The 23,870-nt window shown below is 48.3% G+C and overlaps 1 protein-coding gene across 2 annotated transcripts in view; it reads left to right on the forward strand.

The window, feature by feature from the left end:
* Positions 1-3,327: 3,327 nt before the first annotated feature.
* Positions 3,328-23,870, forward strand: part of LZTS3 (leucine zipper tumor suppressor family member 3) — a 126,678-nt gene continuing 106,135 nt past the window's right edge. The window contains exons 1-2 of one of the 2 annotated variants that reach the window (XM_074992230.1): positions 3,328-3,480; positions 18,211-18,333. The gene's annotated coding sequence lies outside the window, so the exon portion shown is untranslated. Of the gene's footprint in view, positions 3,481-18,186; positions 18,334-23,870 lie in introns of both variants that reach the window. The other variant, XM_074992231.1, reaches the window with a different exon arrangement.

The following is a 23,870-nucleotide window of genomic DNA, read 5'->3' on the forward strand; positions in this document are numbered from 1 at the left end:
CAAGATGAGCTTTGCGTTACCTGTATATTCATGCCCTGTAGATTCACTCTTGGTGCGTCCATGAATTTGTTGTTCCCCACCTAAAGCAAGGGGATAATATGGAAAAGGCAACCTGCTGGCTTCCCTGTCTTTCCATCAAAAAGGGTGATTTGCCCCCTCCAGTTCCCATGGCTTGTCTCATAAAAACCTGGCCGAATTCCTGCAGAGAGAAAACAGTTGCACTGTTTACTTAATTGGGTGTGATGTTCTTCACTTCCAGTCCTAAACTCTTGTGCAGTCTCGCTGCATCCATTAATGCTAAGGCTGGAATGGACCATAAGATCCTCTAGTCTCACCTGCTGAGCATCATGATCCATAGAAGTTCCTGTGTGTGCCCTCATACAGACTCCTGTGATTCCCTTCCGCTGCCCTAGAGATGCCTGTTGCTTGGTGGGGAGGTGGAATTCGGCCAGGACATTGGGTTTGGGTGGGTTTGCTGTGTGACCTTAGCAGATAATTATCTTAGTTGTCCCATCTGTAAAATTAAGATGATGATAGCTTGGCAGAACCCTTCAAAATCCGAGGAGGAGAGGTTCCATCTAAGACCTGAGTGGTAATAAGAGGTATATTGTGCAATCTGTAATTCTGCGAAGGAGTTTAAAGCCTCTGGAAGGAGCTTGATCAATCTGCCTAGTATTGTTATTAATAAATTAGAGGTTTTATCCACACATGAGGTTATGTTCACTGAAAGATGCAGGGGTGGCTGCCTGTGGAGATAACTACTGCATTGGTACATTGAAAACCCACTATTTGTGCACCTACCAGGATACAGCAATCAGTATACACACAGCTGCTTGTCGCATGGTGGACAATGACACTGCATTGAAATTGTGTGGTCTTCTTCCTTGTGTTGCAGCATGCACCATCTCTAACTCCCGTCAGTATACGGTGAACCTAAAGCTCTCTCAGCCATAGGCGTGGCCAAATTTCTCAAGGTCTCATAAAATTTGTTCACAGCTACCAGTCCTGGTTCGCTGTGTTCTGTGCTGTAATTTACGCCAAGTATCTTCTGAGAGCCTAGTAAGCGGGGGAAGTGTTGACAATGCTGCTAGACAATTCTGACCTCCCCTGGTCCAGCAAATTCTCTCATTCGGCACCAGTCAGATCCTGAAGGAGCTGAAGTTCAACCTGTACCCAGAAGTTTCCATTCTAATGCCCCTTTAAATAACTGGTTATAATTCTTGAAAAAGGTGAGGCCCAGACTTTTGAGTTGGGTGTCTGTCACTGGCTGACTCTTTTTTCCTGATGTACAAACATTTTTCAGCGGGGAGGCAATGACAGAGCCACTTATACCAAAATTTTTACTTTGAAAAAGTTGCGCCCCTTAGCGTGCTAGCATCACTTCAGATTCATAAAACCAGGCAGGGAGCTGTTTTTTCATCCATTGGCCTTGCAATGGCTTGTGGGAAAAAATATCCATTTTGATTTAACTGCGGGCTCAGCTGCCCACTTGGAATCTGTGAGCAGCAATGGGGACTTGGCTAAAGACATTTGGAATGGTTTCCTCATTGCTGAGGTGATTGCTCGACCACCAGGATCTGACCTTCCACGTTGGCTTCGGACTCAGGGTACATTGATGCATACTGGAAGATCAACATGGTGGTGGTGGATCTTCTGAGTGGTTGATTTAGCACTCCTAGTGGGGCTGTGCTGAATTGAACCTTCAGGGTCCACTTTCAACCCCTTGCACTCCTCACAGTCACAAGGAGACAGGGAAGTCGATGGGCAAGTTTCTCCCATTGACCTCCCACTGTAGAATTAGGACACATCAGTTGATTGCAGCTACACAATTCATGTAGCTGGAGTTGTGTATCTTAAATTGATCTTTTCCCCCACAGTGTTGACCTGGCCTCATTTGACAGGTTCCAAACAGGCCAAGGAATATGCTCGTCTATCCTGTATTGAAGGCCTGCACGTTGACCCACTTTGTTACTTCAGCCTCCATCAGGCAATGGGGCATGTTGACCACGAGTGTCCAGTAACTGGATTTCATTGAGGCCTGGAGGTCCTTTGCTCTGTTGGTGAAGCTGCTGTCAGACGACTCAGCAAGTATTGCAAATGGCATAGTTAAAAGACGGTGGGTGAGGGGAGTGAAATTCACATCTGTGGAGAGAGTTAGTATGTTTTTCTACACCATTTACATCCTGATGAGCAACTCTGGAGCACTGAACATGTGGCATAAACATTGTCTTCTATCCCATGACGTTTCTTCGCAGTCCAAGCCCCGGCTTTGCCTATACATGTGTGTGAGTGGTGCACTGGAAACTGACAGATTAACCCAAGCGAACCATTAACCTGAGGGACAGAATCCCAGTTCTCAGCTCTAATTACTAGCCAAGCCTGCCTTGAATTTGGTGGCATCCCTAAACAGCTGATTTTTTCAAAACAGCGTTGTGTGGGCCTTTTCCTCTCTGGTCAATTTTCAGTGCATGTCAAATGTGCCATGAGTTGGGTGCACTTGTATACGCTAAATGTGCCAGTGGGCCTGGATGCACTTAATTCATGCCTGTGAGGCAGGGTGGAAGTCTTGTCCCCATTCTACAGCTGCCTATTGTGAAACTGAGGCGGAGGGTAACTAAGGGCAAATCAACTGGAGCTGAGAATCCAGGTGTTCTTGGGAGATCCCTGTGGGTACCTATCTGCATCTCTGAGCTCCTCAGTAAAACTTGGGTGCTAAGAATACGTCCATTATAAATGTGGGCTTAGATTTGAGCCCAACCCCATCCTCCACATACGGACCTGTCTGTTGCGCATCAGCAATCATGCAGGGCCTAACTGGAAGGCCGGCCCGGAGTCCAGGCCTCGTTGGTCCCCCCCTCTGAGCCCTGGCCTCTTGCAGGGAGGACACGCCCCAGCGTGGAGTCAGAAGATCTGTGCAGGGATGGGTGAGTCCCTGATCCAGCGAGGGGACCGCAGGTGTACAATGTAGAACAGGAGCAAAGTCTGCCAGCCTGGGTCCCAACCCGGGGACACAGGGCAGTCTGGTCACCCCCCCCGGGACTCGGCCAAGGCTCCTGCAGCGCCAGGGTCGGAGGGTAGGTGGCCCGCCGCCTCCTTGTGCCCAACCCTCCTCCGCTGGGCGGCGCTGCGTGCAATTAACCCGACCCTCGGGGCTCCAGGAGGCCGCCGCCTCCCCGGCCCTGCTGCGGGGGGGCTCGGGAGGCAGGCGGGGCCGCGGCTCGCCGGAGAGGGAAGAGTTAAAGGGAAGACGCCAGGCCGGTCCCACCCTCCGCGCTGTTAGGCTGCCGCCGCCAGGGGCTGGCCGCGCTTTGCCGCAGGAAGGGGGGATCGGAGCCCGCGGGATCGGCGCAGCCCTGCCCGGAGCGGCGGGGTTGGAGGCGGCTGCTCCCTGCGTGGCGGGCTGGTGCTCCGCGCTCGGCCCGGGAGGGACTCGCCCCGCGGGCGGCGGGATCCACGCAGCGCCCCGCGTCCCCGCCAAGAGTAAGGCTGGGGGTACGGGGGGGGGGTCCTGCCTGTCCCCCACGCGTGCACCTCGCCGGGGGGCGTGGGCCGGCTATAGCGGCGCCCTTCGGTCATTGCACGGGAAGGCTGGGGCGGCGTCTGGCGCATGCCTGGGTGGGGGATTTGGGGGCCGATGCACTTGGGGGGCAGGGTTGGGGGAGTGGGAGAATGTGGGGGGGCAGCTTTGGAGGAATTGGTGCCATGGTGGGGGTTATTCCCCCCCCCACTGGGTCCGTTGGGAAACCAGCACAGCCCCGAAAATGAAGGGGGGGGCGCTTGCCTGGGGGGCAGGAGCCCCTGCGGGGCGGTGATGTCACGCGTGGGGCTCGGGCCAGCCTGGGAGGGATGATGTCATCTGCTCCCGTGCGCCGGGTGAGACTTGGGGTGCGGGGGGGGGGCAGCTCCGTGCCTGCTCCTTAAGGGAGGTGATTTCCACCCCGCTGGGCAGGCAGCATCAGGGAGGCTCCAGAATGAAGATCTGGGGGCAGGACCCCAAACCTCTCTCCTGCCTGCCCCACTAGTCCAGTTAGTGGCCTGGGTGCCGGTGCTGCTGGTTCATTTCGATCCCAGCTTGGAACCCCCAGCTGGCCCCTGGGCTGGAGTCTGTCCATGGGGTGATGCAGAGAGCCTGGCTCCATGTGGCGGAGGGGGCGCAGTGGAACAATTTGCAGAGTGGCTGGTGCTGACATGCACCCTGATGGGAGCCCTGCATTGGCTTGCTCCTCTTGCATTGAGGTGGGGGGGGCTGCTGCAGCTGCGCCCCTAATTCCAACACCCCTGCCTTGCACCCCTGGCACGTCCTGGAGAAAAGGGAATAGGCTGCAGGCTGGAGGGAACGTGCCCCTTGCAGGTCTCCGCTGCTTTCCTTGATCTGGGCAGGTGCTTGGGGTTGGCCTGAGGGCGATATTGCCAGCTTGTTTTCAGAGCTGATCTGCCCAGGAGAGAGCAGGGCAATGGCCTTACTGCAGTGCAGCAGGCAGGGAGACTAGGGCTTGATCAGGCTGGCTTTCACACCACCGCCGGCTCCCTGTATGATGTCAGCCCTGGCTGGGGGGCCCCCTAGGTCAGCTACAGATGAGCAGAGAGGAGACCCCTCTGCTGGCATTCGCCTTGCTAGGAGCGTGTGTGTGTTGGTGCGAGGAGGGATGGGTCTGAATGCCTGCCTGCAGGGCTGTGATCTCTAGCTATGAGGGAGGAACCGGGGATCAACCTGTCAATATACAAGGTAGCTGCAGCCAGCCTCTCGCCCCACATCTAGCACAGCTGGGCTGTGTAAAGCAGCAGCAGAAATTGATTCCCCCCCGCCCCACACACACAGCCACTCATGGCCAGGATCAGTGCCAGGGTGGGGGGAGGAGGAAAACCTGACAGATTTTAATTTAAACCATCTCAAGTGGCTTGTTCTCCTGCCCAGGAGCAGAAGTTAGATCCAGAAAGAGAGCCGGCATCCTCTGTGCTCAGCTCCCCATCTCGCCTGACTGTGGGCAGGTGTTGATCATGGAAAGGCCTCCCACCGTATCGCATGGATCATGGTCCATCTGGCCATGCTCTGGGTCCGGCACAGTGCTGTGCGCACTGGCAGTGACTAGAAAAGGTTCAGAAGCCCGAGCCTGGCATGTACATGGGGTGTAGGTGCAGATCACAAGCTGGTGTGTTTAAAGAATCCCAGGCGCTGAGGAGGAGCCTGCTCGCTGTGCTTAGAGCTGTTGGAAGGTAGAGGGCTGTAAGAACAGGGTGAGTGCTGCTGGGGCGGGGAGGGTGTGCTCTAGGCTGGGAGTGTTAGCCATCATCATGGGCCAGTTACAGGGTCTGGTGGGGAGAGGGGGAGGGGTTAACCTTCTATTATAAGTAGATAGAAAAGAACAGGCAAGTTGTGTTCCCAGTCCCAATTGCCGTGAGTGGGGCTACCCTGAATTTGCACGCAATCTGATCGCCGTTAATCAGGGAGGAAATTATGATAGCAATGTGTTTTATTTAATATCGGCAGCTAAATTTGAGCATAGCCTGGGAATCGGAGCTCCTGAGCAGGGTTCCTGCTAATATTTTCCATCTGAGGGTGGAATAAATTTTGTTACATGCACAGAGGCATGCATAGATGTGCACCACACGAGCTGCCAACTGTGGGCACTGGGCAGCTCCTGTATCTCTCCTGGGTGGCTATCCACATGCTCAGCTTGTGGGGAGCTCTGTTCCAAGGTCTGCCCCGACTTAAAGTAAGTCACTCAGCTTTTCCTTGCCTCAGTTGCCTCACCCATAACATATTTCCCTGTCTCATCTGAATGTAATGTTACTATTGATTTATTTATATTGCAGAAATCTCAAGGGGCCTAACTCAAGGATCTGTTACACTAGGCACTGCAATTAAGAGTTGCTTTTGAGGGGTATGAAATATTTATTAATGAAAGGATGACCAACTCCCCCTACCCCTGCAAGCAGTGGAATGCTGTAGATATTAGGGGGAATCTATTCAGTGTAGGTTCTTCTGCTTTCATCACCACGGTATCCGAGGCCCTTCCAGGAGCGCATTAAGCGATGTGACTAACATCTGTCACATGCAGTTCAGTCTCTCTCTTGTCCTTTCCCCAGGGGGAGAATTCTGTGCGCAGTGTCGTGGTTTTGCTCGTTTGTATACGCACACCCTGCTAGTGGCAATACGATTTCATGTGTCCCTGTATAGAATGTGACAATATCATCTAAGGTCAGCTTCCTTGTGGAAGTGTTTTCTTGAAACACTGGAGGATTGTTCTTTGGAAAAGCGAGGGGATGGGAACAGGCCACAGTCCTGCAGCCCTCTTTCAGGAAAGTAATTCTTGATCAATGCCCCAGAGCCCCATGAAAGGTTTACTTGCATTGTGCAGGATCACGCTCATGCTTTCAGCCCCTGCAAATTCACAAATATATTATCCAAGTGCACGGTTGCAAAGATTGGGTGTGATGGGACAGTGGTTGGGATACTTGCTATATCAGCAGGAGGGGGTTCAATTCTGCTCTGCCATGGATGTCCTGCATGAGCTTGGGTCAGTCACTTTGCCTTCCTGTGCCTCAGTTTCCCCCATGTAAAATGGGGTGATAGCACTGCCCTACCTCACAGGAGTCTTGTGAGGGTGAATACATGTGAGCTTATGAAGCACTTTGAAACTTACTCACCAGCATCTGATGAAGTGAGTCTGTGCTCACAAAAGCTCATGCTCAAAACTTTTCTGTTAATCTGTAAGGTACCACAGGACCCTTCGTTGCTGTTACAGATCCAGACTAACACGGCTACCCCTCCGATACTTTACTCTTATTGGGAGTCATTTGAGGGAGTTACTATAAATAAAACACCCTCTGAAATGATGCTGTTGGAACTGTAAGAAGGCTGAATCCTACCAGCTTTAGCTTGGTAAGCAAAAGGAGCATGGACAGTCCAGAGGGAGGTAGAGACACAGTGACCACCTGCAAAGAGCTACCAGAGTCATCCAGGGAACAAACAGGTGGGAAGAAAGAAGAGGGTATTTATTACCCTCTAATCGTTCTCAGTTACTGAGTGTTACTCGTTGCACTATCGTTAACATCAGATGGATCCAAACTATGAAAAGGTGCATTTCTCTGAGACTCTGGGTGCCCCGTCCCAAATGATTAAACCAAACTGACATCTCCTGCAAACCCCAGCCAGAGCGCTCTCCCCACCACAGGCGTGTTGCATTCCTCTGAGGGACGTGTCAGTTCTGACCTGGGGTCCCTTCAATTCCCACACCTCTCTGAGGGTAAACTGAGGCTCAGAGGAGTGAAATTAGAGCCGTGGAGATTTTTAAGAGCAGGTCAGAGAAACGCCCGTCTGGGAGGATCTAGGTGGTGCTCGGACGGGACTTCATGACTTTTCAACGTCCCTGCCAGTGCTGTAGTTCTGTGACATGACATGACCCACAGGCACGAAGCAGCCTGGTAAGACTCTGTTGTCCTGTACTTGTACTGGAACCCATAGGGCCAATCCCAGCCAATCGGCCTCCACTCTAGGCAAATTCAAATGATAAATAAGGTTTTTTTGGTTAATATTCAGGGTAATTGTTCCAAGGGTTAATTTACCCAGGATCACGGTGGCTTCCCCATCAGTGGCAGTGTTTAAATTAAGACCGGATAGTTTGCCTAAAGCAAGAGATTGGCTCTAGGCAGTATTTTGGGGAGTTCTGTGGCCCGTGTGTATACACAGGAGATCAGATGAGACGAGCTCTCTGGTCCTGTCTGGCTCTATCAGTCAAAGCAGGCTGGGTAGTGTAGCTTGGGCGCGAACCCATCCCAGGAGCCCTGCTCATGCCCCTCAAATACAGAACTGCATCCCAAGCTGTTTGTCCTCTGCTCAGAGTGGAATCGGGGAGCAGTCGAGGCTCTGAGTTCAGCCCACTCTGCTCTGTCTCCTTAGCACCTTTGCTGGCGTAACCAGCCACCAGGCAATGCCTCCTCAGGGCGGGGGAATTCTTTGTAGCCTACAGCTGGGCAGAGCAGCCCTGCAGCTCCATGCTCACTGGCTTTCTAGCACAGGGGGGAAGCGTAGGGTGCTCCCTTTGGCTAGTCCCTGCTGATGAAATGGCCTGTTGGGGCCACAGGCTGCTGCGCGCAAGGTAGAATGGCCGTGAGCCCAGAAGTAATTCATGCCCTGTAGGGTGAGCCCAGGCAGTTGTGTGTAGCTGACAGACAGGTGTGCTCAAAGGAGCCTTGGGTGGGGACTTCTGGATGCAGATGAGAAGATTGTTGCTCTGGTGGAGAACTGTGGTGGCAGTGGCTCTGTGCTGCAGGAGGAGGAAAGCACAGGCACGCCTGAGCTGGGGTTCAGTGGGCCTCTGATGTGAGGCCATCGAGACAAGAGATTATCCCCTGTTCGCTCTGTTCATGAGCTAACTCTTCTTGTTCTCCGCCTTTAGAATCTGCTTGTGTCATGTTTTTAAGGGGTTTTTCTTTCTGTACTTACTAGTCTTTGCATCTGATGAAGCCGGTCTTTGCCCACAAACACTGATGCTCCAAAATATCTGTTAGTCTATAAGGTGCCACAGGACTTCTTCATAAACAAGAAGATACAGACTAACACGGGTTACCTCTCTGATACTAGTCCTTGTGATTATCCTACAGGGTGAATAAAAATTGATCTTTAAAAAGTCAAAATAATTGGATTTTTTACTTTAAATTAGATTTTCTTGAATTAAATGAGATTTTTTTAAAATAAATAAAAATTAAACTCATTTAAAAATAAGTTGCAATAAAATCTCATCACAAACATGCTACACACATGCTTGCAGACTCATTAAAATGAGCGAATGGCTCTAGTCTGTACAGCCCAGGGATCTGCGACCTGTGGCTTGGGAGCTGCATGCAGCTCTTTAAGGACTTCTTTGTGCTTAAAGATGCTATAACTGCAAAGTTTAAAAAAAAAAAAGAAGAAGAAAAAAACTCCTACGGTGAGCGTCTAAAAGCCCAACAATGAACAACTCTATCTAAATAACAAACAAAGTGTGATGGCGAAATGTTGGATAACTCCCCCTAAAATATGTGCTGTGCATTGTGGGATATGATCCTGTATCTGTATTGATCGTGTTGCTAATAAAGCCTTGACTTTGAGAAGGAAAAGGAAACTTGTGGCATTCCCGCTGCGAAGGGCAACACGCATGTCAAGAGAGAAAACTGAAATTAAACATGAAGTAAAATTGGCAGAATTAAAATAGGTTCAGGAGTGAAAGTCAGGAAGACAGTGGTACAAACACACGTAAAGTGTGAGGAACCAGAATACGTAAAAGTTTGTGAACATCTTGCAGTAAATGTATTCATTACAAATCATTGTGTACGCGCCACTCTTAAAATGGGGGTTGCAAAAAGTAAGGCTTGACGTTATTTATTGATGTCTCATAGTCACATGCATTACAGTTCTTGAATTACTGAGGGTTTTTTTTTTTTTGACCAAATTTGAAAAAAATGGCTGTTCTTGCTATTTTGGTTGGCGGACCCTGGTCCAGCTTAACTACCAGCTCTTCTTGAAAATGCTGGGCTTTCGATTTCTGTTTCTCAGCACACTAAACAGCAGCACTTGAAAAAGAGAGACAAGCTGGATAGGACCGTTTCTGTTCTGTGCTTATGTGGTGGTGTTCCTGAGCCAAGCCCGGCAGAGTAGTTAGTTGAGATGCTCTCTTAAGGCAGAGAGACAATATATAGGAAAGGACAGAGGCTGCACAGAAAACAACAGTGAAATGAACTCAAAAGAAAAAGGGAAGACATTAGTCAGCACGCACACACAACTTCCTGTATTCTCCTGCACTTTTGCCACAGAAAAACTGTAGTGGCTTCTGGGCGTAAGAGAGGCTCTGTTTGGGAATATTTGGAAGACATTTGTTCCCTGAATGCTAAAGGAAAATGTGTCAAGTGTAAGCAGTGCCAGGAGAAAATCCAAGCCCTAGCTGCAAGAATGAAACGTCATAAGGAAAACTGCTGATTGGGAGAAAATTACGTAGATGAAAACATGGGTTAGGCCAAGTGGGTCAGCTGGTTAGTAACTTAATTCACTCTACAATGCATCAGTCTTCCCGGCTCTCTCTGAGCCTTTTAATGTAAGCGCGTGAGTGTCAGTAAATTCCCAAGCTGTTTGCTAAGTTGGCTGTTGCTAGAAAAGTGTTGCTTAGCTAATCCTTGTGCCCTGTTTAATTAGTTAACTAGATTTAGAATCTATCACTCAAGTATACCATACAGAAAGCTGCAGTAAGAGAAATCTGGAGTTGCCAGTTGCCACTGTCATTTTCTTGTTATGTAATACATGTCCCTTATTTTGGAACATTATGGCCACAGACCCTAATAGGGAATAGGCTTATGGCATCACTGTTTTACTTCAGCATCACTCAGTTTTTCCAAGAAAATCCCAGTCTATACTTGTTTTCCCCAAAAAACAGGCATGCCAGGGAGTTCTTTGGGGCTTATTCCAAAAGTGAGTGTACTCTAAGCACAGTCGGTCTTAGTTTTTTGGTAAGCTTATTGAAATCAGCTATTGTTTTTGGTGATTTAAATCAATCCACATTGCTATACTGCTAGCACCTGGAAACAGGCATAGGTGTTGGACCTAGAGGTGTGGGCGGGGGTGGTGCTGTGGGTTCAATGGATCGGGTTCAGTGGTGCCCAGCACCTCCACAACAAAAATCTCTCCAGCCCCACTGGAAACAGTTGGGGCTTTAAGAAAAGCATTAAAAATCATGAGCCTTAGGATCAAATTGCAAGAGTTGGCAACACCGTGATAGTAAAAGGAGATATTTGTAGTTGCCTTTTAATGGGATAAAGCAGTAAATAAAAAGGACCTTAGCACCATGTGGCTGGCCAGCATTTGCTGGTCTATGGACCATAGCTCGAGACACCCTGGAATAGCAGATGGAGTGGGGGACATGTCTTCTAGACTGAGGGTGGAGAATAAGACTGAATTTTCTTGTAAAGGCTGATCTCTGCCTTCACATGCTCCAGGCTTCTCCACCTCATGGAACATCAGATCTTATCTGCCTTACCCTCCAGTGTTTGGAGGTGTACAAGGAATCTCATACCCCACTACTACTGCTAGCTACCCAGGAATCTCATAGCAGAGCCCTGAAAGAGCAACGCGGAATACTTTGGGTTGTACATCCTGTGAGGCACGGATGCAATAGAGCTGAAAACAGGGAGGCCTGTAGAGATGCAGCCACAGGTTCATTATATTGTCCTGGCTAACTGAACTGAGTGGCACTGCCAAGGAGCTGACTTCTTTTTCACATCAACAGGACAATTCCCCAAGCCTGCTTCTGGCAGAGGCCAGCAGATAGCCTGAACTGCACTGTGCATTTGAGAACCACTGGCAGAAAGCTAAAGCTTTCACTGCTCTTGCTGACGGTACAGCCTATAGAAACGCATAAGTAGCCCCAGTTTCTCTGAGATCCTGAAGGCCAAATCCTGATCTGGATTACGCTCGTGCAAATCTGAAGTAATTCTGTCACTAATCTAGCAAAACTCCTTTGTCATACTTTGTACCCAGCTGAGAAGAAATGTGATCATATTATTACCACACTCTGCTCTTCCCACAAACACTGTCACAAATATTTATTAGCGGGAGAAATTACTTGGCAGTGCCAAAGCCAGTTTGTGTAACGCTAGACGCCTTTAAATAGATGTCATGAATTACCCCATTCCATTGGTGCGTGGCCGAGTGACATGTTCTCCTGGGGAATCAAAACAGCAGAAATAATGATCCAGGCCTAGAAAAACAGGGATGAGCAATTTCTTCTCTTTTGTGCCTGTCACCCAGTGAATGCCAGTGGAAATTGGCTCCATGGGGCAGGTGAGGCAAACAGACCAGTCTTTGCACAGTCCTCATCTAGGATGTAAACCGCCAGGAGTGGTTTTAGTTTTGCAAGAGACGTGATAGAAGAAGCCCTGATGTAATAGACACAATTTCATATTGTGGTGAGCTGGCTAGCTCATATGTATATGCTGCTGCTGTACTTTGCCGGATAGACTCAGCTGTGTGGGACTCTGTGTGTCACAGGCCCTGTACTGCTAGGAGATTATCTGATAGGTCACACAGTAAGTTGCAGAGGTTTCCAGATTTCCACCACTGTCACCTTGTCTCTCACTGCAACCCCCACGGATGTTGTTGGGAGCCCCTTGTCTGTTGACACATGATAGGGTTGCAAGCTCTTGGAACAGGAACAGTCTCCCTTTTAGTGCCCATTCTGTACAGTGCCTAGCAAACTGGGCCCTGATTTCTGATTGGGAATACAGTGCACACAGTAAATGAATTTCCAAGTCAATGGCGTTCCCTGCGCCCCGAGTTAGGGCTTTCCATTCGTCAGTCCATTGGTGTGTTCGAGCAGGCCCCACTCCACATCTGCTAGTGCCCTGGCAGGATGGAACACTGCAGGTACTATTCCCAGCATTGGGGTCTAGCCTTGTCTAGGGGTTAGAGCAGCCAGCTAGTAATTGTGATGCCTCTTCCTGGTTCTGCATCCTCAAGTAGGTCGTGCACTTGTAAACCCAGCGTGGAGGAAGTGGAGTGCCTGCTTGCCTGTGGATGCCCAGATGGTGGGTTCTTGGCTGTGGGGAGGGATAGTTCAGTGGTTAGAGCTTTGGCCTTGTAAACCCGGGGTTGTGAGCTCAGCCCCTGAGGGGGTCTTCAGGGGTCTGCGAAAGGTTTAGATTTAAAAACAATAAAAAAATGAAAACCTGTCAGGGATGGTGATAGGTCCAGCTGTCAGGGCAGGGAACTGGTCTTGATGGTCCCTTCCAGTTCTATGTGATCTTAATGAAAGCTAACATCAAAATTCCTGCTGTCTAATATTAATCTCTGGCTGCTGGAGCTGGTCCATTTTTCTCCCCAGAAGGTGGTTTGCTGCAGGTTTGGGGGGGTTTTGTGCTCAGGAGTTTGCTTTCAGCCAGCTGCTCCGTTGTAACCAGCTCTGCTCCACCGTTCAGGCACAGCTGCTTGAGTAGTAACGTTCCCTCCCCTTCAAACACAGGGCACGTGGCAAGCTCTGCAGGCTGGTGCCTCCTGTTCAGGAGAGCTGCAGGGCAGTTTCCCCTGGCCGGCTCCTACAGTACAATTTCCAAGGTGATGGGGCAATTGCCTTTGAGAAGCTGCATTTGCAGGGCGCATGTCCATGCAAAAGGGGAAGTCGGCTTCCCTGGAGACAGCGCAGCCTCCTCTGGGTCTCGCACTCTACAGTCCTTGCTGGCAGCCCGCCCATCCCGTCTGGCTGTAGACCTGTTGGACGTGAATCTGTTCTCTCACCGGCGCGAATCAGGAATAAGCCCAGGAGTCTGGATTGGTCCCACTATGGCATTTCTGAAAGAGGTGGGAAATCTTCAGCTGTTTTCACTCTTCTTGGCTGCCCACATTGGACTGGAATGAACCATTAAATCTCCAGCTGCTTCTGTCTGAGTTACTGAGCCAAGCTCATCCCTGGTGGAGCTCCACTGAACTTGGCTCAGTCCCACAGGCAGCTCCCAGCCCCTGCAGAAGTTCTCCCCAAGCTGTGGCCCCTTCCAGGGAGAGGCAAGTGGATTTTCAGAGCAAGAACAGTGTGGGAAAGAGGTGAGAGGTGTGGGTGGGCAATTAGAGGGGTGCATGCGGGTGGGGTTTAGCAGGTCTGGGAGCAGGAAGAGGGTCCAGGCCCTTCCTTCAGTAATTCAGCAGGACTGGAGGTGGTCCTGCAGCAGGTTCTCTCACACAGAACCCCTGAGGCAGGAGAGGAAAGCAGAATGGGTTTTAGGCTTGAATGGCATGAGAGATTCCTGGTGTGATTGGGGCATCTGGTTGCCTGGCTCCCTGGAGAAGGGCTGGTCATGCATGCTTGGTAGGGGTTGGAGCCAGAGAAACCCATGCATTATCACTGCCTCAGCTGGCCATTGCAATGGTGAAAAAACCCAGGCTGTCACATCTGATTCTGTAACACCAACCAGGGTGCTGGGCTGGCCCCTGAAAACGGAGCTGTTCCTGGGCAGATGTGCCACAGCCATGTGGCATCTCTGGAATGTGGGGGGGGGGGAAGGTAACCATAGCAATGGAGCTTCTAGTTTGTGGCAGGTGTAGAGCAGGTCCCAGATGCACTGGGCATTGGGATTTCTCTTTTTGGGGAGCAGTACTGTTGCTTTCCATGTGTCTTTTATTGGCAGCCAAGGATATGGAGTGTTCTGCTGGGGAGAGAGGGAGACCTCACCATAGTCTGGGACCCAGTAGTCTGCCACCACCACCACCAGTTAGCTTAGGAAGCAGTTCTTTAACTAAATGGCTCATGCATTGCCAGCCTTCTTCCCTGAAGGTCAGAGGCTTGTTGGTAAGGGGGAAGCAGTAGATGTAGTATACATAGACTTTTTAGTAAGCATTTGATAGTCTTGTGTGACTTTACTGATAAGCTAGGGAACTATAACCTAGACAGGTCAGTACAAGGTGGGTGCATAACTGGTTGAACAACCATGCTCAGAGAGTATTTATCAGTGGTTCACAGGCATGCAGAAAGCATAATAAGTGGGGTTTCTGTAGGGACCAGTTGTGGGTCCGGTTCTGTTCGATAGCTTCATCAACAATTTAGATAATGGCATAGAGAGGACACTTATGAAGTGTGCAGGTGACACCAAACTGGGAAGGGTTGCCACTACTTTGGAGGGTAGGATTATAATTCAAAATGATCTGGACAAACTGGAGCAATGGTCTGAGGTAAATAGGATGAAATTCAATATGGGCAAATGCAAAGTACTCCAGTTAGGACCTGACAAATGCCTCTGTGAACTCTTTGTACTGATGTGGGAAGGGGGGTTCTGCTGTTAATTAACCGCCCAGATTTCATGGTGATGGGCGCCATAACAGTATTGTTCTATATTTGTATCACAGTGGTCTCAGGATGCCCCTATTAAGTATCAGATGCTCCTTGTGCTCAGAGCTGTACAAACATACACCATGAAACACAATCTCTGTCCCAAACACTTAACAGAGAGAGTGAGTTTTGGATTCGTGTTTGTGCCCTCATTCAGGGAAAGAACTTGAGCACCTGCTTAATTTCAATGGGACTTAAGCACATGCTTAAATTTAAATATGTACTTAAGTGCTTTTCTGAATGGGGACCCTAAAGAGTGTCTTGAGGCAGCTAAGCATGTGCTCTTGTGTGCTAATGTGTCTCACAAGGAATTTTGCGTGGCAGGAGATTTATGGGTACTTGAAAACAAAATATTAGGGGATGAATGTTTATGGAAAAGCTCAGTGATCAAACCTGTCACTTCTGCCTGATGTATGGATCTGGGCTGGTTTTGGCTGTCACTACATTTTGAGTTACTGAGAGTATGTAAAACATTTCCTCTTCTTGCTGCTGCCAGGACTAGGAACCCATCCTGCAAATGCTGTGGCTCTTGCATAGCTTGGCCCTGGGACAACCCTTCCTCGGTCTTCACTGGGTCTGCCTGTGTGAATGAAGTTCCTGAGTGTGCATCAGTGTTTGGAGGGCTGGAACCCTGGCTAGCTCGGAGCTTGCTAAGTCCAGGCCTATGCTAGATCTTAAAGTCAGTCATAGAGACACAATGGCAGTTGCATAGCTGGAATCAACTTCTCTACGATGGACTTAGCTGGCTGTCCTCACCGAGGGAGGTCTTCGGGAGAAACTGTCCCATCGACCTCACTTACTCCTCGTGAGACTGAGGAGTACGGGGGTCGACTGTTAATCCTTGATAGTTGGATTTTGTGCGTCCCACCAGCGAAATCAAACCCTGAGCAAGTCGCTGTCCCAGGTAGTGTAGATGTAGGCTAAGTCTCATGCACGGGCTTCGCCTCCCGTACTTGAGCAGCTGCATTGGAGCCTGTAGTGCTACTCGTGAAAGTTACGTAAAGTACGTGTGTAAGGCTCTCCAGGATCAGGACCTTAAAGTAAAGCTGTCAAGGCAGGGGCAGCCTCATGTAGGATATTTGAAGCACTAACCCTAGTGAGACCTGGCTCCCGCGCGGGGAGAACTAGCTGTTACACTGCAAACAACAAATCATCAACTTCACAGCCTGAGGCATGATGGCAAAGAGCCACTGTCGCTAATAGCTCATCTCACACTTGCACACCCTCAGGCCCAGTGGAGAGGTGCGGGTCTCTCCTTGCTGGAGAGCTCTGTTGAGAGTGGCCTTCCATCAGCACCCCTGCACCGTTTGGGTGTGTAAGGGGTGAAATCTGCTCACTTACAACAGCATGTGAGGAACTGGCTTTTGCGCACTTAATAAGTGTCTGTGTGTCTAAAGTGCCACAGAATTGCTTGTTATTTGTGAAGTTACAAACTAACAGGGCTACACTTCACATGCACACACACATATCAACAAGCAGTCTTGTAGGGCCTTAGAGACAAATGTTTGTTTATTACGTAATGAGCTTTTGTGGGAAAGACTTCTTCAGCTTTGGAGCAGAAATAAAAATCCGGGGTGTGTGTGTGTAAAACCCTCTCTATATATAATAGTGGTCGGGGGGAAGGGAGAGAGGAAGAAAAGGGGAAAAAAGAGAGGGTGGGGGTCTCCTGGCATTAATAGGACCTGGAAGAAGGCAATTAAGTTAAATGGGATGGGGGCCATTCTTGCTGATATCAAAGGTGCGGAAATTGCCCTTGTAAGGTGTAAGATAATTGAGATCTCCGGTAAGCCCCAGGTTAAATGTGTCAAACTTGCAAATGAATTCCCATTCAGATGTCTTCCTTTGTAATCTAGTGATGAAGTCCTTTTATAACAGAGTGGCTGCTTTAAGGTCAATTATTGGGTGTCCTGGAAAGTTGAAGTGTTCTCCTGCAGGTTTATACGTATTCCAGTTCCTAATGTCGGATTTATGTCCATTCATCCTTTGGCTTAGGGATTGTCCAACTTGTCCAATGTACATGGCAGAGGGACATTGTTGGCACATGACAACATATATCACATTCGTGGACGTGCAGGTGTATGAGCCCCGATGGTGTGGCTGATGTGGTTAGCTCTAGTGGCTACACCTCTGGGACTAACAACAAAGATAGTTTCAGGTCTTGCTCCTTAGTCTCCCTGACAGTCTGGGGTTCCCCTGTGTAACCTATAAACAACCCCAACTAGTATTCAGCTAATGAGAGAAATGTATTGTGGTTCCTGCCCTTGAACAGACTCAGAACTGACAAGTTCACTACCTCGTGCTTCAGAGGGGTAGCTGTGCTAGTCTGTAACTTCATAAAAGAACCAACCCGTCCTGTAGCACCTTAAAGACTAACTAATCAATAAAATGGTTAGTCTTTAAGATGCTATAGGACTATCTCATGATAGGTTGTAGCTCTAAAATATTGAAGAGTAGAGGGCTAGCTAGCTTTGTTCCTGGGCCTGGAAAGTGCTGTGAATATTCATACAAACACCTAACCTCCCCTGTCTGTATCCAGCTTCCTCACTCTCAATACTGGGGTGCCTTTTGCTGATGGGTTAGAATATTAATCCCTACGTACTCATTGCCATATTGCTGAAGCTAGTTAGTGGTGAGACACCTGGCAACGATCCTAGACTAAATATCCAATACCCTGCGGTAGCTTAGTCTGATTTTTATGCCAGCTTTCCTCTAAAGTAAACTGTTTTCAGTTCTCTACCATCTAGGGCAGGAATGGGCCAGTGAGTGGGCTGCCAGAGTGGCTCTCCTTAGCAGGCCTCAAGCTTGGTATTACTGAGATGGTCTCCCAGGATAGGGTGATTTCCTAGAACTTGCAGGGTGTCACTGCTTTACATGTATGTCACTTGAGTAATACCTGTAGGAAAAGTGACAGAGAGATAGCCATGTTATTCTGTATTCTATCAAAACAAAAAAGCAGTCATGTAAGACCTTAAAGCCTTACAAAATAATTTATTAGGTAGGTGGGTCTGTCCCATGAAAGCTCATCAGCTGATATATTATTTTGCTAGTCTTTAAAATGCTACATGATGTTTTGTTTTGACCTGTAGGAAAAAACCTGTTTGGATGGAAACCAGTGAAATCTGGCAAGCCTGCATGTGAGCAACAATAAACAAAAGGTCTCATGGGCCACACCTAGAACTCTGATGGGCCACAGGCTTTCGGCTGTCCACCACAGATCTAGGGTGACTACTTGGCCACTCTATGTGTGCTCATGGTCACAGGCCCGTGCTTCTCTTATGCCGACTTGCTTAAGCCATTATCTTAGGCCTTGTTTCCACTGTGTGATGCTACATTGATCCACTTGCAGTCAATTTTTATCATGTCTGTTTAGACACAATTAATCGATCTCCAAGTGCTCTCCCATCAACTCCGGTACTCCACCAGGATGAGAAGAGTAGCCGGCATTGACAGGAGAGCAGCCCCTGCTGACCTTTACTGCATGCAAGACACCACGGTAAGTACATTAATTTCATCTACGCTCCTTGTGTACCTGGAGTTGTGTAGGTTAGAGTAATGGGAGGAGGGGAGTTATTGTGGATGAGTCCTTATGGGGTGCACGCCTGTTCCTTGCATGGCTACAGAGTTCAGTAAAAGCTCTGTTATCCGGCCTGTTGAAATGGGAGGTGTTGGTTAATCGACTGTTCTTGTTAACTATGAATTACACTTTTAGCAATGGAATACCAATTTTCAGTGAACTGGAATACAACAAAATGAATCAAGTATAAACTAGTATGCAGATGCTCACCAATCCAGTAGCAGTACTGTGCTCCAGAGTGGTTGGTTTCTTGAAGCACTTTGGTGTACAGGTTAAGTTTTCTGTACGGTAGGTTCTTTTATGACACTACTGATCACTAGAGGCCTGCAAATCCCCAGATCTCCACAAGTATCCACACACACTCGTCCAGTATCTGCAAAAATGAACCACTGATATCTGCATGCACACCTGTGGATGTGGCTATTGGCAGTTCGGTTTTGTGAATAAGGATTCAGATGCATGTATCAAATTTGTATCTAGAATTCTGCAAAGTTGTGGATGTCTGCTTTATGTTCAGGGGTATCTGCATTGGTGGATGTGGATATCTGCGGATCCTTTTTGCAGAGGCAGATATCAATTTTGTATCCGTTTAGGGCTGTACATATCACTACAGGCAGTGCATGGCGTACACCCAGATTGCTAACAATACGTTTAACACTAAAACTATACTGAACATAATTTAATCTTTCTGTGATGGTTCAGAAGGCACTTAGGATCTTGCAGTGCCTCAGGCTGATCATTATCCATGTCAATTATCATTGCAGGTCTAGAAGGTGTAGGAGATTGGGCTGAATCTGTAATGACCCTAAGAAACACCCTGGAAGCTGCTTTATTTAATAAATCCCTGATTTCAGCTTGCTTATGTGTCTTCTCCCTCTTTTGCATAAAAATAGAGTGCAGAATGTGCAATCGCATAATGTACTGGGCAGCATATGAGTCCTGGTTACTAGAGTGAAGATTTGTATTGGGGGGATATCCGAAATGCTGGTTAATTTCTGGTTAATTGTGTGCTGGACAGCAGAGCTGTATCATCAGGCTAAGCCGGCCCCAGCTCCATTGCTCTGTTTTTAACAATGTTTTCCTCTCCCTGGCGTGGCAGGAAGGACCCACAGGTTCAGTGAGAATTTCTTCCCCTTTCTCGGATTCTGATGCAGAGCCCATGGACTCGGGGTTTACTCCTCTAAAACTAAAGGCAGGTTTACACTATGGGAGAGTGTCGACCTATGGTACATGGGTGTCAACGTACCTTAGGTCGAGTTGGTGCAGGGTTTCTGCTATGTGTGGAGGGAACTCTCACATCATCTTCCCTGACACTTCTCATTCCAGTGGAGAACCAGAGTTGACAAAAGAGCGATTGGTGGTTGATTTAGTGGGTCTTTACTAGACTGCTTGATCGATCGCCACAGTACCGATCTCCCAGAAAGTGGAGACCTGCCCTAACAATAGAATTTGGCCCAGTGTTTCTTTTCCTGGTTTGCTCTTGCTTTGCAGGCTATTGGGTGAGCCTCTCAGGGGATTTCACGAGTCACCTGAATGGCCGGCCACAGTGGGCCTAAATTGAAGTTGCTATGCTGATTTTAAATGGCTTTACCCCCCACTTTGCTCCAGCTGAAGCTCTTCCCTTTAGGGAGGACTGGTCAGAAAAGGGGACTGGGTGTTAGGGCCCTTGCTTCCTATGACAGGCTTGCTAGGCATTCTTGGGCCAGTAACTTAATCACTCCCTGAATCAGTTTCCCCAACCACCAAAATGAAGTGAATAATACTGAAATACATCTTCAGGGCACTGTAAGGCAGAACTCAGTGTTTGTAAGCAGAGGTGGAAAAAGTGCTCAAAAAGATACTTGAGTAAAAATGCAGCTGCTTTCATTTCTGGGTACTTCAGTACAATAAAGGTGTGGGGGGGTACTTTTATGCAAGTAGTTTTCCAGAAGAACACGAGTGACTTGTACTTGAGTATATGTGCCCCCCCCCACAGTACTTTTACTCAAGTTACTTTTTGGGGTACCTTTTCCACCTCTGTTTATACTCACTCTGAGGCCTGTAGATTAAAGGACGAAGTTCCATACCGTATTGACCATCCTAAATAATTTTTCTCCCTCCTCTTTGTTTATGTACTTTAGATATTTGTCAAATATATTTTATTGCATGTGCATTGGTTTAATTGGTTTAAAGCATTTAAAGGACCTGATTCCCAGTTAGTTGCTTGTTAAAGCTGCAGTTATTTTTGAAAATCACCACATTAAAAAAAGAAAGTTATCTTCTCATTCTCTTTGGTATTCCTTTCTTCCCATCCTCAGGAATGCATGAGGGGGAGGTGTTGCTATTTCTTATCTTTAAGAGAATGCATGTAAAATAGATTGGTATTCCCACTAGCTCCCTGTCTAAGCGGATATAGGGTCTTTTCCTTTTGGGTCTTCTCTCTGAATCCATCCCAGGCTTGTGAGGTGTAAAATAACTAATTCCTGGTAATGGTGGTTCAGTGACTCCTAAGCACTCCATCAGATTCTTATTAGAATGCATCCATGTCACCAGACCCACCTCTGGTGAGGATGTTCCTTGGGTCCTTTGTTGGCAGTCACAGCCAATCCTTGTCATTTTTATCACGGATCTCAGGATAGCAGGTTTATTTTCTTAAAGCCCCAGCTCCAGGAGTCATGTGAGCAGAGGAGAATCTCCACTTTCATTTTTTTAAAATTGGGTTTCTAGCCTTCATGGCTGCAGAGAAAAGATTAAGAACATGACCCAGGTGGGCTCTAGGGGCTCTTAAGTCAGAAAAACTGATGTGCATTGAAGTTGGCTGTTTTTTAAAAAAATCTCACTATTTTTTGCAGTTTGGCTCATGGTTTTTGAACACTTAGGGCTGGCAGTAGCAGGAGAGGCAAACAATTGAATGGCACTTGGAGACTGAACTCCTTTCTCATTGTAGTACCCAGAGGCACTGGGACCTTATTCTAGGGTGACTGAAGTCTCTGCTCTACGGCCTCAGCTGAGAGGCAGCTGGCCTTTAGCTTATTCGGTAGAGCACAGGGCTTTAGCCCCTATGATCACAGGTTCAATCCCTGGTGCCGGCAACCTGGGTCTGTTGGTGTTACATCATTTTTACAAGGCACCCTCCAGGCAGCATTCCCTGTAACCTGATCACTTGGGCAGCCATCCAGGAGAGATTCAGATGCTGCCCAGGTGACTACCAGAGCACACACAGCCACCCACAGTGGGAAGTGCATATTCCTATTGGTGGTGCGCATCTGCACACCCCTTGGTGCACATAACAAAATTTATTCTGCACCTGAATGAAAGAAAATTGGAGGGAACGTCGCCACCGGTTCAGAGGCAAGACCTGTTTTGGGAAGGGGCCAGCATGGCAGAAACATGTCTAACAGCTGTCATCTTGGCCAACCCACCAGGGATTGAACTGGCAACCTCCAAAACATAAGCATGCAGTCCCAGCATAGGAGCCAGGCTGTAACAGATACAATCTGTCATCTCTGAAGGGCATTAAAAAACCCCAAAACAAAAACCAAACCACCGAAAAGCATTTCATGCACAAATAAGGGTCTTGAGTATGGACAGTTGCAGATGCTGAGCAAAAGAGAAGAGTCAGTGAGCAGGGCGAACCAGACTTCTTCCTCTGTGGGGTCAGTCTGTAACCTGCTCCCAGGGATGAATAGAGAGTTCATCAGGGTAGAATACCTTATAGCCTAGTGCTCCCAGCTACTATGAGTCACGACTGCTAATCGTTGAGTGGTAAGAAGGTGTCGAAGATGTAGCTCTGAGGAAAGACAGTGAATTTACCCCTTGAGCCAGCTGTAAATCTGCTCCTTTCTGTTCAAATGTGGGATGCAGAGAGACAGTGAAATGCTAAGAATAGGGCCCTTTGTTGGCACATAATTTGTTTAACAGGCATTTACTCCCTGCTGGTGTTACGTAATGAAGGCGCTGCTTAGAAGCTAGCTGTCATTTTAAAGATGCTGGGGCTGAGATCTCAAAGCTGCTTGATTCCCTTTCAGATGAATAAGCATTGGGTGCTGAGATGCTCTGAAAAATTCCCCGTATGCCATAGGAATAATACAAGCAATATTTTCGTTGGCCTTTTACCTAAGAGCTCCTCAATTCGGTTTGCAGCTCAGAAGAAACTAATGGCAAAAAGCCACCATGCTGTGTGCACTTGGTCTCTTGGAGGAGAAAGCTGTTTGCTTGCTCTCTGGTTTGTGTAACTGTACTCATAGGTTGCTACGCAGTGGCTCCAGCAAGGTGAGCTGCCAAAATCTGGTTCCTCTTCCAAACAATGCTTTCCGAAGGCTAACATTCCACGATGTTCGTTTACCAAGGCAAATAGGAATACATGAGTCAGTGACCTAAGAAGGATACCGCTGCCCTGCAGTGTCTCCTGAGTCAGCCAAGAGAAACAGCGCTGTGAGCTGCCCCTGCATGAGAGCCAGGAGGTAAAACTGACCAACCCTAGTTGTGTCGTTAGCCATGTGCAGCAAAAAGCTACAACTGCCAGACTCTTCCCTTGAAGAATAGTAAAAAAAAAAAAACAAAAACTACATTGGATCATCCAGGCCGGGGTGAGCAAACTTTTTACGCCAGGCTGCCCTGTTCGCCCCTGCAATCAGTGCCCTGCCCGCCCTCACAACCTACCTACAGTTCTCCAAACCGATGGAAATTTCTGTTATGCTCATATGAGGGAGAAAAAAAAAAACCTTTCACCGTGTGTAAGAAAATGTGTCGACCGTCTAAAGTGCGTTACTAGGTATATAACTGTGACTACACAGACAGAAAAACAGCAACATATTTCAACAGTTTTAATGAGATGGATGAGCCTGAGACCCAGCAGCCAATTTTGCTGCACCCCATGAACTTTCACCCCCCCGCACACCACGGGGGCCCACCCCGCCCCTTTGTGCACCCTGATGTAGCCCATCCTGGGGGAGGCCAGCAAAAACCCTCCTGTGTTCATAAGATGCTCTTTTGCATGACCCCGGGAAGGAACATTCCTTGCCTTCTTTTGGGAATTGATCTTTGTGGCGCTGGGGACTTGTCTGTACTTACCGCCAGGTTGACGCAGTAGCAGTCAATCTTATGGGGTTCAAGTTAGCGCGTTTGGTAGTGCTGCACTAAATTGAATGTTCAGGGTGCGTCCATCACTCCTGACACTCCCTGCAGTTGCGAGCAGTAAGGGAAGTCAGCGTGGGAGTTTCTCCCATCAACCTCCCACTGAGGGAATGGTGCAGAATGACAATACAAAGTACATTGTCTCCAGCTCCGTAATTCATGATTTTGACCCCTGCTGTAGACCTGACCTTAGTCACAAGTCCTGGGCACCACTTTAAGTTGTTAAAAGAGTATTTAGGTGAAGATCAAGCAGAGGTGGGGAAAGTCCCCAGAACGTTACTTGGGTAAAAGTGTCGCTGCTTTGACTTCTGGATACTTGAGTACAATCAAGATGCTCTCTC

Source organism: Carettochelys insculpta, chromosome 4 (genome assembly GCF_033958435.1).
Source record: "Carettochelys insculpta isolate YL-2023 chromosome 4, ASM3395843v1, whole genome shotgun sequence".
Taxonomy (NCBI): Eukaryota; Metazoa; Chordata; order Testudines; family Carettochelyidae; genus Carettochelys; species Carettochelys insculpta.